Source organism: Balaenoptera physalus (genome assembly GCF_965194825.1).
Source record: "Balaenoptera physalus genome assembly, chromosome: 17".
Lineage (NCBI taxonomy): Eukaryota > Metazoa > Chordata > Mammalia > Artiodactyla > Balaenopteridae > Balaenoptera > Balaenoptera physalus.
In genome coordinates this window covers 72,966,627-72,978,364 of record NC_138895.1, presented here as the reverse complement: position 1 = coordinate 72,978,364, position 11,738 = coordinate 72,966,627, and the positions used below count along the sequence as shown (strand labels likewise).

The 11,738-nt window shown below is 41.5% G+C and overlaps 1 long non-coding RNA gene across 1 annotated transcript; it reads left to right on the top strand.

Moving 5' to 3' along the window:
- Window positions 1-702: 702 nt before the first annotated feature.
- Window positions 703-11,314, top strand: LOC309646859. Its single transcript, XR_014255631.1, has 2 exons — window positions 703-779; window positions 1,066-11,314. It is a non-coding gene; the product is annotated as an uncharacterized lncRNA (long non-coding RNA).
- Window positions 11,315-11,738: the final 424 nt, after the last annotated feature.

Below are 11,738 nucleotides of genomic sequence, written 5' to 3'. Positions count from 1 at the left end.
GAATAGGGTGGGCACATTGTAGGTGTCAGGAAATCTCAGCTGTGTTATTGTTGATTTTTGTACATGACTACCCAACGTATAGGCCAGCATAACCTTCATGGAGCTCAATTCTGTTCTCCCCTCCATGCCTTATCCTAAAAAAATCCCTTTGGCTAACTTAGCACACATCTGCTACCCCTGTCTTTTTGGCTGCAAAGCCACGAATGGAGGTCTCTGGAGCTGTACGCACCGATGTGGCCATTCATGGTGGCTCTGCTCCACATCACCCTTTATGAGCTGAAGTCTCATGCTGTCCCCCAGAGAAAATCTTTCTTAGCTCTGATGACTGGATTGCAACTTGACTGCACTTGCCATGCTCCTGAGGGCTGGGGTCTCCGACCAGGCTCTCCCTCCAGCTGCTGCCTCTGTGTCCATCAGTCCCACCCCAGTGAATCGTCTCCTCTTTGTGTCCACTCTCCCTTCACTCCCAGTGCTTTACCAACAGCAGTGCTTTGAAGGATTACTTGTAAGGTGCCTGTCTTCACAGCCAACCATAAGTTCCATGAGGGTAGGGACTATTCCTGTCTTTTCAGTTCATATTTCCCTTGCCAAGCTCAGTGGCACACGACAGATCTAAGTTTACATTTATTAACCTTTAGGTGGGGGCTGTGCTTAATCCTGACTCTGCATTGAGTATCACAGTCAGAAAGAGGGAAGGGCAAGAAGAGTAGTTAAAATTAGAGAAATTTGAAGTCGTATGCAATCATGCTACTAAAAGTTCATGCAGTCATTCAAATTGAGTCTCATGGATCTTTCCTGAGCTAGAGATCTACAGAAAGTAGTAATGACTCTGAGAAGTTGTTCTTAGTCACCTGAGGGCCCTCAATATCCAAAGGTTTAGTAGCTCAGATAGGTTCCAAAGCTTTACCAAGTCTTGAAGACTTTCCTCTCCCATCCAGATTCATGGTGTCTCTTGTCACCTAGTGATCCCTGGTTGTAACGCATTCCTAGCTCCTGGCTGTCACCCTCATACTCTGTATGGAGTGTGTGTTCATTCCTCCATCTTGATCTGATTTCCATCATTAGCTCACGTGTGCTGCACCTCTGACCCTCATTCATACCTGCTAATACCTTCTTGTCTAAGACTCTAAAGTTGGCTTCCATTCCTGGCCATACTACTCCTAGCTACATGCTTAAATCCATTCCTCCATGGCAGCTTGACACCTGCTTTAAAGTGGATACTGCAAGAGGATGGCTACTTAACTCAAAGGAATGTACCTGGTATTTGGGAATACTTAAGATCCCTTTCAACTCTGAGGTTCTGTATTAGAAGAGTGAAAAATAGACAACACTTGTCACCTCAATGCACTACTCATAGCAAGCCCTTGATAAGTCATTTAAAAATGGTATAATAGTGTACAGTTTTAAAACACATACACATTTTTTTTCCATTTGGTCCACATGTGTAGTAGGCATTTACAGTCCCGTATCATGGATGAAGACTGAGTCCAAGAGACACTGACTGATTTACTCAAAGTCAACAGAAGTAGAAAGTGACGAAACCTCAGCACGTGAGCACAGAGCTTCTCTTTCCAAAGTTCATCCTCTAACATTGTTTACACGGCAACATTTGAAGAGAAGGAAGGAAAAAGATAATTTGGGAGGGGAGAGAGTGATCCACTTTATGACTTTGCTAAAATGTAAGAAAATCCTTAAAATATTGTATAGTTTCCCAAGAATTGATACCACATAAGTTCCACTTTTAAATGTGGGGGAAAGTCTGCATAACCTGAGGCCAAGAAGGCTTGCTTACAGAAAAAATTTCTTCTTTAATTATGCTGTTACAAAAAAAAAAAGCATATATTATTATACTTTTACCTATAGTGGCAATTAAGATTGTAATCTGGATGACTACTAGAGCTTGTAATGAGATTATATCCCCTATTAAAAGTGATCCAGTAGTGTAATAATGAACGTTTCAGTTCTACTTAGTATGCTATTGGTCTTGGGGGGAGGTGCTAAAAGGCGTTGAAAGGCATCCTAAGTGAGAAAGATTCACACCAGGACATTATGATGCTTGCAAGGTCCAAAGTATTTAGAATTAAAACCTTGCTTTTTGGTAATTTACACATATATATATATATATTTCCAATTCAGTTGTTCCAGATTTGGAAACTTTTACTGTCTATTTTTTCTTTTTCTTTTTTTGTTAGTGTATTCTTGAAAGGAAGTACTATAATTTTTAAAAATAATCACCGGAATGCGTAGAGAAATGTGTTCCACTTTGATGCCTGGGGAGGTGCTCGCTAAATTCTCTAAGTACCATTATGATGAAAGGTTTCTTTGTTACTATTATTGTCCAGGTTTATTTTAATCTTTTTAGCATGTCAAATATTATTTTTTATTTTTTTAACCTAAACATGTCCAATTGTTATAAAAATAGACTGGTTTCAAAGCTTCATTGGCATTGCTCTTTTGTCTGGAAAGCACCTCTCATTTTATGCTTGAATTTCCTATACAATGTCCATGATAAGGATTCTTTGGGGGGCAAATGACAATAAACCTATCTCAAACTGGCTGGCTAAAGATTAAAAAAGGTTTTTTTCTTTTTAGATACAGAGGTGAACTCTTGGGGTGCAACCAGTCTGAGGGATAGCTAGAAAAAGGTCTTTGGATTTTTCTCTCTCCCTCTTCCTCTCTCTCTCCCCTCCCTCCCTCTCTTAACCTCTCTCTCTCTCTGAATCTCTAATCTCTCTCTCTTTCCCTTTGTCTCAATCTCTCCTTCTCTTTCTCTCTGTCTTTCTCTCCTCCCCTCCACTTGGTTTTCCTGTGTGTCGCCTTCATTTCCAGGCCACTTTCCCTAGGTTGTAGCTGGGTGGCCCCCGGAGTACCTCCACCCTTATTTTCTGTCTACCACAACAGCTGTTCCACAGGAAGAGTGCAAATCTTCCGTATGATTCCTGCACAGATTCTGATGAGGACCCTTATATGCCTGGTTTGGAGTACGTGCTCACTTGATAGCCATTTCTTTTCTTTTCTTTTTTTTAAACATCTTAATTGGAGTAGAACTGCCTTACTGTGCTGTGTTAGTTTCCTCTGCACAACAAAGCGAATCGGCCGTATGCACACACATATCCCCATATCCCCTCCCTCCTGCGTCTCCCTCCCACCCCCCCATCCCACCCCTCTAGGTGGTCACAAAGCACCTAGCTCATCTCCCTGTGCTATGCGGCTGCTTCCCACTAGTGAGGTTCATGGCCATTTCTGAGACTCTTCACGGTGCAGACGTGGACCGCAGACCACCCTTGGAGCAGGAGCGTGGAGCATCTTACCTGAATCCCAAGGACAAGAGGGAGAAGGAGTGGCTCTCCAAGGACAAGCAGGATGCTACCAGAAGAAGTGAGGTGAGGGGTGGGCAGTCAACCTCTATAGATGTCCTCTAGGCTAGGCACCCAGTGTCACTCTGTTTGCTGCCTCGATGAGCTCACCACCTCCTGCAGAACACTCATGTTAGTTTTTGGATAGCAATGAGTCTCAGAAAATTCTTCCTGCCATGCAAGAAAATTTTTTCTTAACTTCCAACCCTGGTCCTAGAGTTAACCTTTGGTACCACACAAAACATACCCAGCACTTTTTTCACGGGATAAAGTCCTTCATACATGGAAACAACAGGCTTGCCTCCCTGAAGTCTTCTTCCTGAAGCCAAACTTCCCATGTTATCTCATCCATTTCTCACGTTTTAAGCTAGGGTTATCCTGGATGTCTTTCTCTCCCCTTCCTCTGTCATATTTATCCAATCACCGACTTCTCATGATTCTACCTTCCAACTGGTTCTTAACACATCCTCCCCTCCATTTCCGTTACCACTGCTTTAGTTTACGATCTCACCACTTCTGCCATCAGGGTCATCTTTCTAAAACATAACTCTACAGAGGCCCAGAACAGCACTCCTAACTCAGGAGTCACCCCTTTATACTTTTTATTTTGTGATTCCCTAAACCTCATACAACACAGACCTGCTATTCAAAATAACCGTTTATGTTTTGTGGTACTGTTAACACATTTGCTCCCTTCACCAGAATGTCAATTTCTGAAAAGAAAGGTCAATGTCCCATTTAGCTCTGTGTCCACATGCATAGGCCATAGCAGGCATCCAGTCACGCTTCTTGGATTATTGGAGAATGGAGTGGACCCCATTCTGACTGCTCTCCTTTGCCCCTGTTACTCTTGAAATGAGATTACCAGAACTGAATCCAGTATCCCCTGGTGTGCTCTGATGAGTATAGCACAAAATACAATGATCACCTCCATCTTTCTGGATTCTTTGCTTTTACTAAAGTAACTGGAGATCAAATTAGTGTTTATGTCAGAATCATCATGTAGTTGCCTTATACTGAGATATTTCTACGCTCATGCCTAAGGTTTTTTTCCTTCCTCCTTGTGCACTCCAACTTTCACACTTTTTTTTGCATGGCTGACCCCTAGTTGTTTCAGACTAGTTTCTAGAACCCACTATCTTATTTTTAGGGGGAAAAATGAGACTGAGGGAGAAAAGAAATTTTAACTTTGGAAGTAGATTGTTTTCCATAACTAGTAACTTTGTCTGTCTCTGTCAATGGGTCTTCACTGATTTTATGGTATTCTTTTATTTAAATCCACCTCCTTCCTGTTCTGTAACAGTTGTTCCCAACTGTGTTCGTGTGTGGTGGGGTTAGGGGAGAATTTTATCCCCCAGGGGACATTTGGAAATGTTTGAGGACAGTTCTGATTGTCACAATATGTGTGTGGGTATGTGTGTGTGTGTGTGGGGGTGCTATTGGCATCTTTTGACCATCATATAGTTCTATGACAGCAGTATGCACCAATTCTTATGATAATTCAGCAAAAGGTACCTAACACAGCCAGGAATGTTAGGAAGGATTCTTGCAGAAAGTGGTATTTGAACTGAATCTTGGCAAAGTGAAGAAGGAGTAAGAGAAGATTTTGGAAAGAGAAAATTGTACAATCAGAGATGAGGAGGAATGGGATGCAGAAGGCAATTAGCACTTCCTGGTCCCTTAAAGGCTTGAAAAGAAGCTTGGTTCAAAGACAGGCCATTCCCTGGCTCATCAGTGCCCCTGGGGAATCTGGATCCCTTTGCATATGTGGGTTCTAAGGGGGCACACTCCCATTACTCTTTAGAGCAGTCAAGATTCTCAGGAACTTTCTCTTTTTGTCCATCAGATTCAGTCAGCAGTTACTGAACACCTTCTATGAGCCAGACATTTTGCTAGCTATGTTACATCTATTACTTCACTGGCCTTTCGTAACAACCCTTTGAGCTATATCTTGGATTAGAGATAGCTAGGTATCCTCCAATTTCCACCCTCCATTTTCATACAGTGGTAAAGCCTCCCATCCTGTCCAGAATAACACTAAATTTTCCAGCCTCCCTTGCAGATGTATGTGGCCACATGACTAAGTTCTGGCCAATGGGATGTGAGCTGGAGTGCTGTCTAGAAGCTTCCTTAATAGAGATCTGGTGTAGATGCTTTGCTTCTTTTTCTTTACACACTTATTTCCATTGGATTGAATGTGGGTATGAAGGCTGGTGTTGGAGCAGCCTTTTTAGACTATGAGGCAGTCTTGGAATTAGAGGCTCATTGCATGGAAACAAAAAAAGATAGAATGAACCTAGGCTTGGAAATTTCTGTGGAGCTGAGCTGCCATCAGTCCTCAACTGTCTACCTCTGGATCTTTTACAAATTAGAGAAACAAACTTCTGTCTTGTATAGACCACTCTTATTTTTGTGTCTCTGTCACTTTCAGCTGAACTGATCATCTCCATTTTACAGAGGAGAAAAGTGAGGCTCAGGGAAATCAAAGTATCTGTCAACAATGTCCATAATAATAAATGTTTCAGACATAGGTATTCTGATTTTAAGACCAACCAAGGCTCTTGTCACTATTGCAGACTGTTTCACTTGCTGTGATTTTTTCCCCTATTCTGCTTTAATTAAATTATGATTGACCCAGAAGTCCTTTAATGTTGATCTGATTTAACTCTAATTTTCAGAAAATGGCTCTTGGGTTTCTTTACTTCAGAAATCAAGGCGCTGAAAGATTAATAGGGCAATAGGATAAAGAACGTTCATTAGGCACCATGAGAGTAAATTTCACTATCTTCATTTTGTAGTACAATCTATTGTTTATCCAATCATCTCTTAATTAATTAGCAATTAAGGTTACCAAGGATGTGAAGATGCCCATTAATAAAGCTTGGTAAATTACTCTCCTGGTCTGAGGAAAGATGAATTTCAGTCATCTCTTCTTTTTTCAGTCAAAATCAGATACCATTCCTATTATAATTTGTTGTTCATTTTTGCCAGTAATACTCAATACGGCAAATAATCTGGACAAAGAGCTTGACCCATGTCTTTGTCCTAGCTTATGTCATGAGCTTCCTTCATGACCTTGAGTCATATGCTAATCTGAGTTGCTAGTTTAGATGACACCCAAAATAACTGGGTAGTCAAATGAGATAAATTATTTTATCCTATCTTAGGACAAAATCATATTTGCATAGAATAATAAGGACCTAAGAGTTTGTTCTCCCCAATGTTCTCATTTTGGAGAACTACAAAACAAAACAAACAAAAGACACAAAGAAAGAAAATCAGAGTGTGTCAAATATTTTAAATGGCTGGCCACCCAAATTGGCCTCTATTTTAGTTAAATTGCATAGACATAACTCTGCTTTCCATTTTATTTAAATAAGCTCTCAAATGCAGTCGCCACAGGCTAATGGAAGCAATGCACCACAGGAAATGAGATTAAAGTGTGTTCCGTGAGATCTCAGCAGGTGTCCTTATGCAAAGCGTATTGACCAAAGCACAGATCTTTCCTCTCAACTATCTTTGATCAGCCATGTGGACTCTGATCCAGTTAGGTTGGGTTAGTCCTGATCCAATTTCAGACGAGACAAGCTAGAGTCTTCTTTGCCATTCTCGTTCCTCATCTTCTTGTCCCAAGAGTAAGCCTTTCTCAGTGTCTTGGCTTATGTGACTTTCTCCAAATGGAAACACTTCCACCCTTGCCCAATCCGAATCTGACTCTTACTCTGAGGGTCTCTCAGATGAAATAAATGGAAAGTAGGTGGCTGTGTAATTCTAAACTTTTGCTCACTTTTTTTGGCTCTGGGCATGGTCAGACAGAGTGTGCCTGCTGATACTGGACAAGGGTTCTGTGGCTAGAGTGGAAGTACAATGCCATCGACACAGACTGGCTAGAAGGTGAGATAAATATCAGTTGGTTATTTACTCTGTAAAATTTAGAGGTCAGGGGTTTATTAATATTTGGGGGTATTTCTGCCCTCTATCTCTTAGCTTAGTGCCAGTCTGTTTGAGATTCTCAGGTTGATCTCCTAGTATTTGTGATTCCTAAAAAGAGGATGTACACACCCATTAGAATGCCAAAAATCCAAAACACTGACAACACCAAATGCTGGTGAGGATGTAGAGCGACAGGAACTCTCATTCATCACTGTTGGGAGTGTAAATTGGTACAGCCACATTGGAAGACAGTTGGGCAGTTTCTTATAAAGCTAAACATACTCTTACTATGCAATCCAGCAATTTTGCTCCTTGGTATTTACACAAAAGAGTTGAAAATATATGTCCATACAAAACCTGCAGAAAGATGTTTACAGCAGCTTTATTCATTATTGCCAAGACCTGGAAGCAAATAAGAAGTCCTTCAACGTGTGGATGGATAGACTGTGGTACCTCCAGACAATGGAACATTATTCAGTACTATCGAGAAGTGAGCTACCAAGGCACAGAAATACATGGGGGGGGGCACTTTAAATGCATATTGCTAAGTGAAAGAAGCCAATCTGAAAAGGCTACATACTGAATGATTCTAACTATATGACATTCTGGAAAAAGCAAAATTATGAAGACAGTAAAAAGATCAATGGTTGGCAAGAGTTAGGGGGAGGGAAGGATGAATACATGGAACACAGAGGAAATTTAGGGCAGTGAAACTATTCTGTGTGAGACTATAATGATGGATACAGGTCATTATACATTTTCCAAAACAATGAAAGTACAATACTAAGAGTGAACCCTAGTGTAAACTATGGACTTTGGGTGAGAAAGATGTGTCAGTGTAAGTTCATAGATTGTAACAATGTACCCCTCTGGTGTGGGAAGTTGATAGGGAGGAGGACGTGGGTGTGTTGGGCCTGGAGTATATGGGAGCCTTCTGTACTTTTCACTTAATTTTGCTGTGAACCTAAAACTCCTCAAAAATTGTCTTTTTTTTTTAAAAAAAAAAAAAGAGAAGAAATTAACATTTTTGTACCTACAATGTTACAGGTATTGTGGTGGGCACTTTGCACACACTACCTCATTGATCCTTTCAAAAGCCTTGAGTAGCAGATTAAGGATTTTAGGCTCAGAAAATTTAAGTGATTTGTTCAAGGTCATAGAAAAAATAAGCAACAGAAAAGAGATATGAATGCATGACTGTCAGGGTCCATTCAATCATCGTAGCCCCTCAAACCATGAAGCTTGAAAAAACATCCCTCAGCTTCCACTCTGCTCCCCACCAGTATGAGTCTGCTTCACTACATGACGAGGTGGATCCACGGTCCACTGTGACTCACAAACAGCAGCCGGAAACTGGTACCTGAGAAGTCGTATAATAATCAGTCTGGCTTTTTCCCTTCCTCATTAGTGCACCCAGGATAATTATAACAGCCCTTTGTCTGTGGAAACTGACATCAAAGGTCTTGACAAAGAGTATCTCTGGTGGGAACTATGATTATCCTCATTTTATGACTGGAGAAACTGAGGAATGGATTTGCTAAGTGGATTGCCCAAGGTCAGCTGGTGAGTCAGGGAACTGAGTCTACATCTGTTGGACTCTCAGGCTACATACAAGCCATAACCCTGCTCCTGGCTCCAAACATCTGCCATGTTCATTAGACTAATATTACCATTCCCTGGGTAAAAATTAAGGGATTAAATGTAGCCAAATGACAGCATCTGTATCACTGTGAGGTCCATAGGAAAGAAAGCTCTGTCTCTCTGCGAAACAGGTCACCAGACCTACTGTTTTGCTTAAGCTTCTGGAGTAGGGATTGTGAGAATGAAATCACACCAACTCAAGCAATCCTCAACCACAATCATCAGTGGCCATTTTTATCCTCCAGAGAGTCAGCTTTCTGGACATGTAGGAACCCAAGACCACCTCGCTTTTGACCAACACTTTGCTTTTGAAGCACACCAAGTTACACACCACCGTGTAGAGAGGAAGAGGCAGAAACTTCATTGTGTTGGAAGATTGAGCTGACTTTGTAATCTTCATTCACGATCTGGAGCTGTGTTTGAGAGAGGGCAATATGACTTGCCCTGCATGGAATTTGCATATCTGAACATTAATGAAGCATGTATATGTTGAGTGGTTTAATGTGTTAGTTAATGCGGAATTCTAGAGTTTTGGTCACAAGACAGGTTATACGACAGAAACTTGTCTTTAAGACTCAAAGCTATATAAAATACATTTGCTAGGATTCTGTTCCCAGCTGGGGAGGGAGACTGCCAGGAAAATAAATCTCACTGTGCAGAGAAACTAGCCTCCTGTAGTCCTGGGCCAAGGAGTGAGAACAACGCTGTCACAGTCAACCCATGAGGTCTGGAGACTTAAATGTCTCCTTGAAAGGGAGCTGGAAAAGGCTAGTCTGAATCTACCTAGATATGAGATCCCAGGTGGCAATCAACTCTTGTTGCTACCTACTAGTTAGATGCCCTTTCACTCTGCCTGCAAAATTCTCCTCATCCCTCAAATGTCATCTTCTCTGAAGTCTTTGCTTTAAGGTGGAATTAAATACTCCCTCTCCCATGCCCCTCTCAGCACTTTGTTCTTTCCACGGTTGTGGTACCTGTAAGAGTCCTGCACTGCCTGTTTATGACATCTCTGTCTCCATCATAAGACTGTGAGCTCCTTACATAACACGCCCCATTTAGACTAGAGCATACGGAATCAATAAATCTGTGTGGTATTGACTTGGCTGAACAAAAACCATGTGGGAGATCCCTGGTGCTGTCTTAGGTTCTCACCCAGCTCTGGTTCTACTCTGATGTCTGCCCATCTTCTATCTGGATTTTCCTGTCACTTGCATCTTTAAGGGTCTGTACAAGTACGCAGTGGCACATGCTAATTCTGTAACTGGGGAGAGTTCCAGAAAGGGACTATTTATATAAATGTGTGAAGCCACAGTATACCTGTGCAGTATCCTGAGCTAGCACAGTGGGGCCGTGTTATCCCATGGCCTGAACAAGTGAGGTGTGCTTTTAGGACATGGAGAGAGAGCATCTCCAGACAGGAGCTGTGACCTTGATGTGAGGGATGCAGCCAGCACTTAACCCAATGCGCTCACAATGCGCTCACTTCACTGTCTCCTCCTTCTGATCTCTTGCTGCCTGGTAGCCAGATGGCAAGAGATCCATTGATTCAGCCCACACAGGAAAGCCTCATGGGCTGAGAACAGGTAGAGAAGGAGGTTGAGTGGAGGTGAAAGGGCACACAGAAGATACCAGCACATCATCTAACCACAGGTAATCTCACCTATGACCCCTCTCCTGAGCCTACACTCTGGGGAATAATGACAAGAATTCATAGTGGAGTGAGTTAGATAGACTTAGTCTAGGCATGCATCCTTAGACACTTCACTTGAGACTTACTGTCTCAGAGCCTCAGTTTCCTCCTCTGTAAAATGGGGATGGATATAAGTGTCTCATAGGGTAAGTGTGAAGACTGTATGAGAAAATATACGTAAAATGCCCAGGTCAGTGGCTGGCACACAATGGGTATTCACAATTCATCGATTATTCCACATATGACTTATTTCCCCCCTTCCTTTTTTTTCATTATAAGTCATTCTGCAATGAATATTTCTGTGCAGATTTCCCCCTATATTTTGGATTTTATTGTATTGTATAGTGGATTTTATTCTAAAGAAAGAGTTGTACAATAGAACTTACTAGGAATATAGACAAGCATCTACAGCACTGCATCCTCCCTCCATTTCCCCCTCCTATTTCATAAGACAAGGATATGACCTCACTGGAATTAGACACATTGGTCAGTGTAAGTGCGAATCTGATCTTGCTTTGGAAGGCAGTAGGTCGCAACAATCTTTGTCCTTACTCCTTAGATATCATCTGCTGTTTTTCTTCCAAAGGGGAAAGGAACCACCCTAAAATTTTACTTTGAGATCCCAGAGTTTAAGTGTACATGATTGCCCATTTAAATTGGTCTAAGCCAAAGATGTCACAAAAAAAGAAAACCACAGGCCAATATCACTGATGAACATATATGCAAAAATACTCAACAAAATACTAGCAAACAGAATCCAACAGCACATTAAAAGGATCATACACCATGATCAAGTGGGGTTTATCCCAGGAATGCAAGGATTCTTCAGTATACGTTAATCAATCAATGTGATAAAACAAACTGAAGGAGAAAAACCATATCTCAATAGATGCAGAAAAAGCTTTCAACAGAATTCAACACCATTTATGATAAAAACCCTCCAGAGAGTAGGCATAGAGGGAACTTACCTCAACATAATAAAGGCCATATATGACACACCCACAGTCAACATCGTTCTCAATGGTGAAAAACTAAAACCATTTCCACTAAGATCAGGAACAAGACAAGGTTGCCCACTCTCACCACTATTATTCAATATAGTTTTGGAAGTTTTAGCC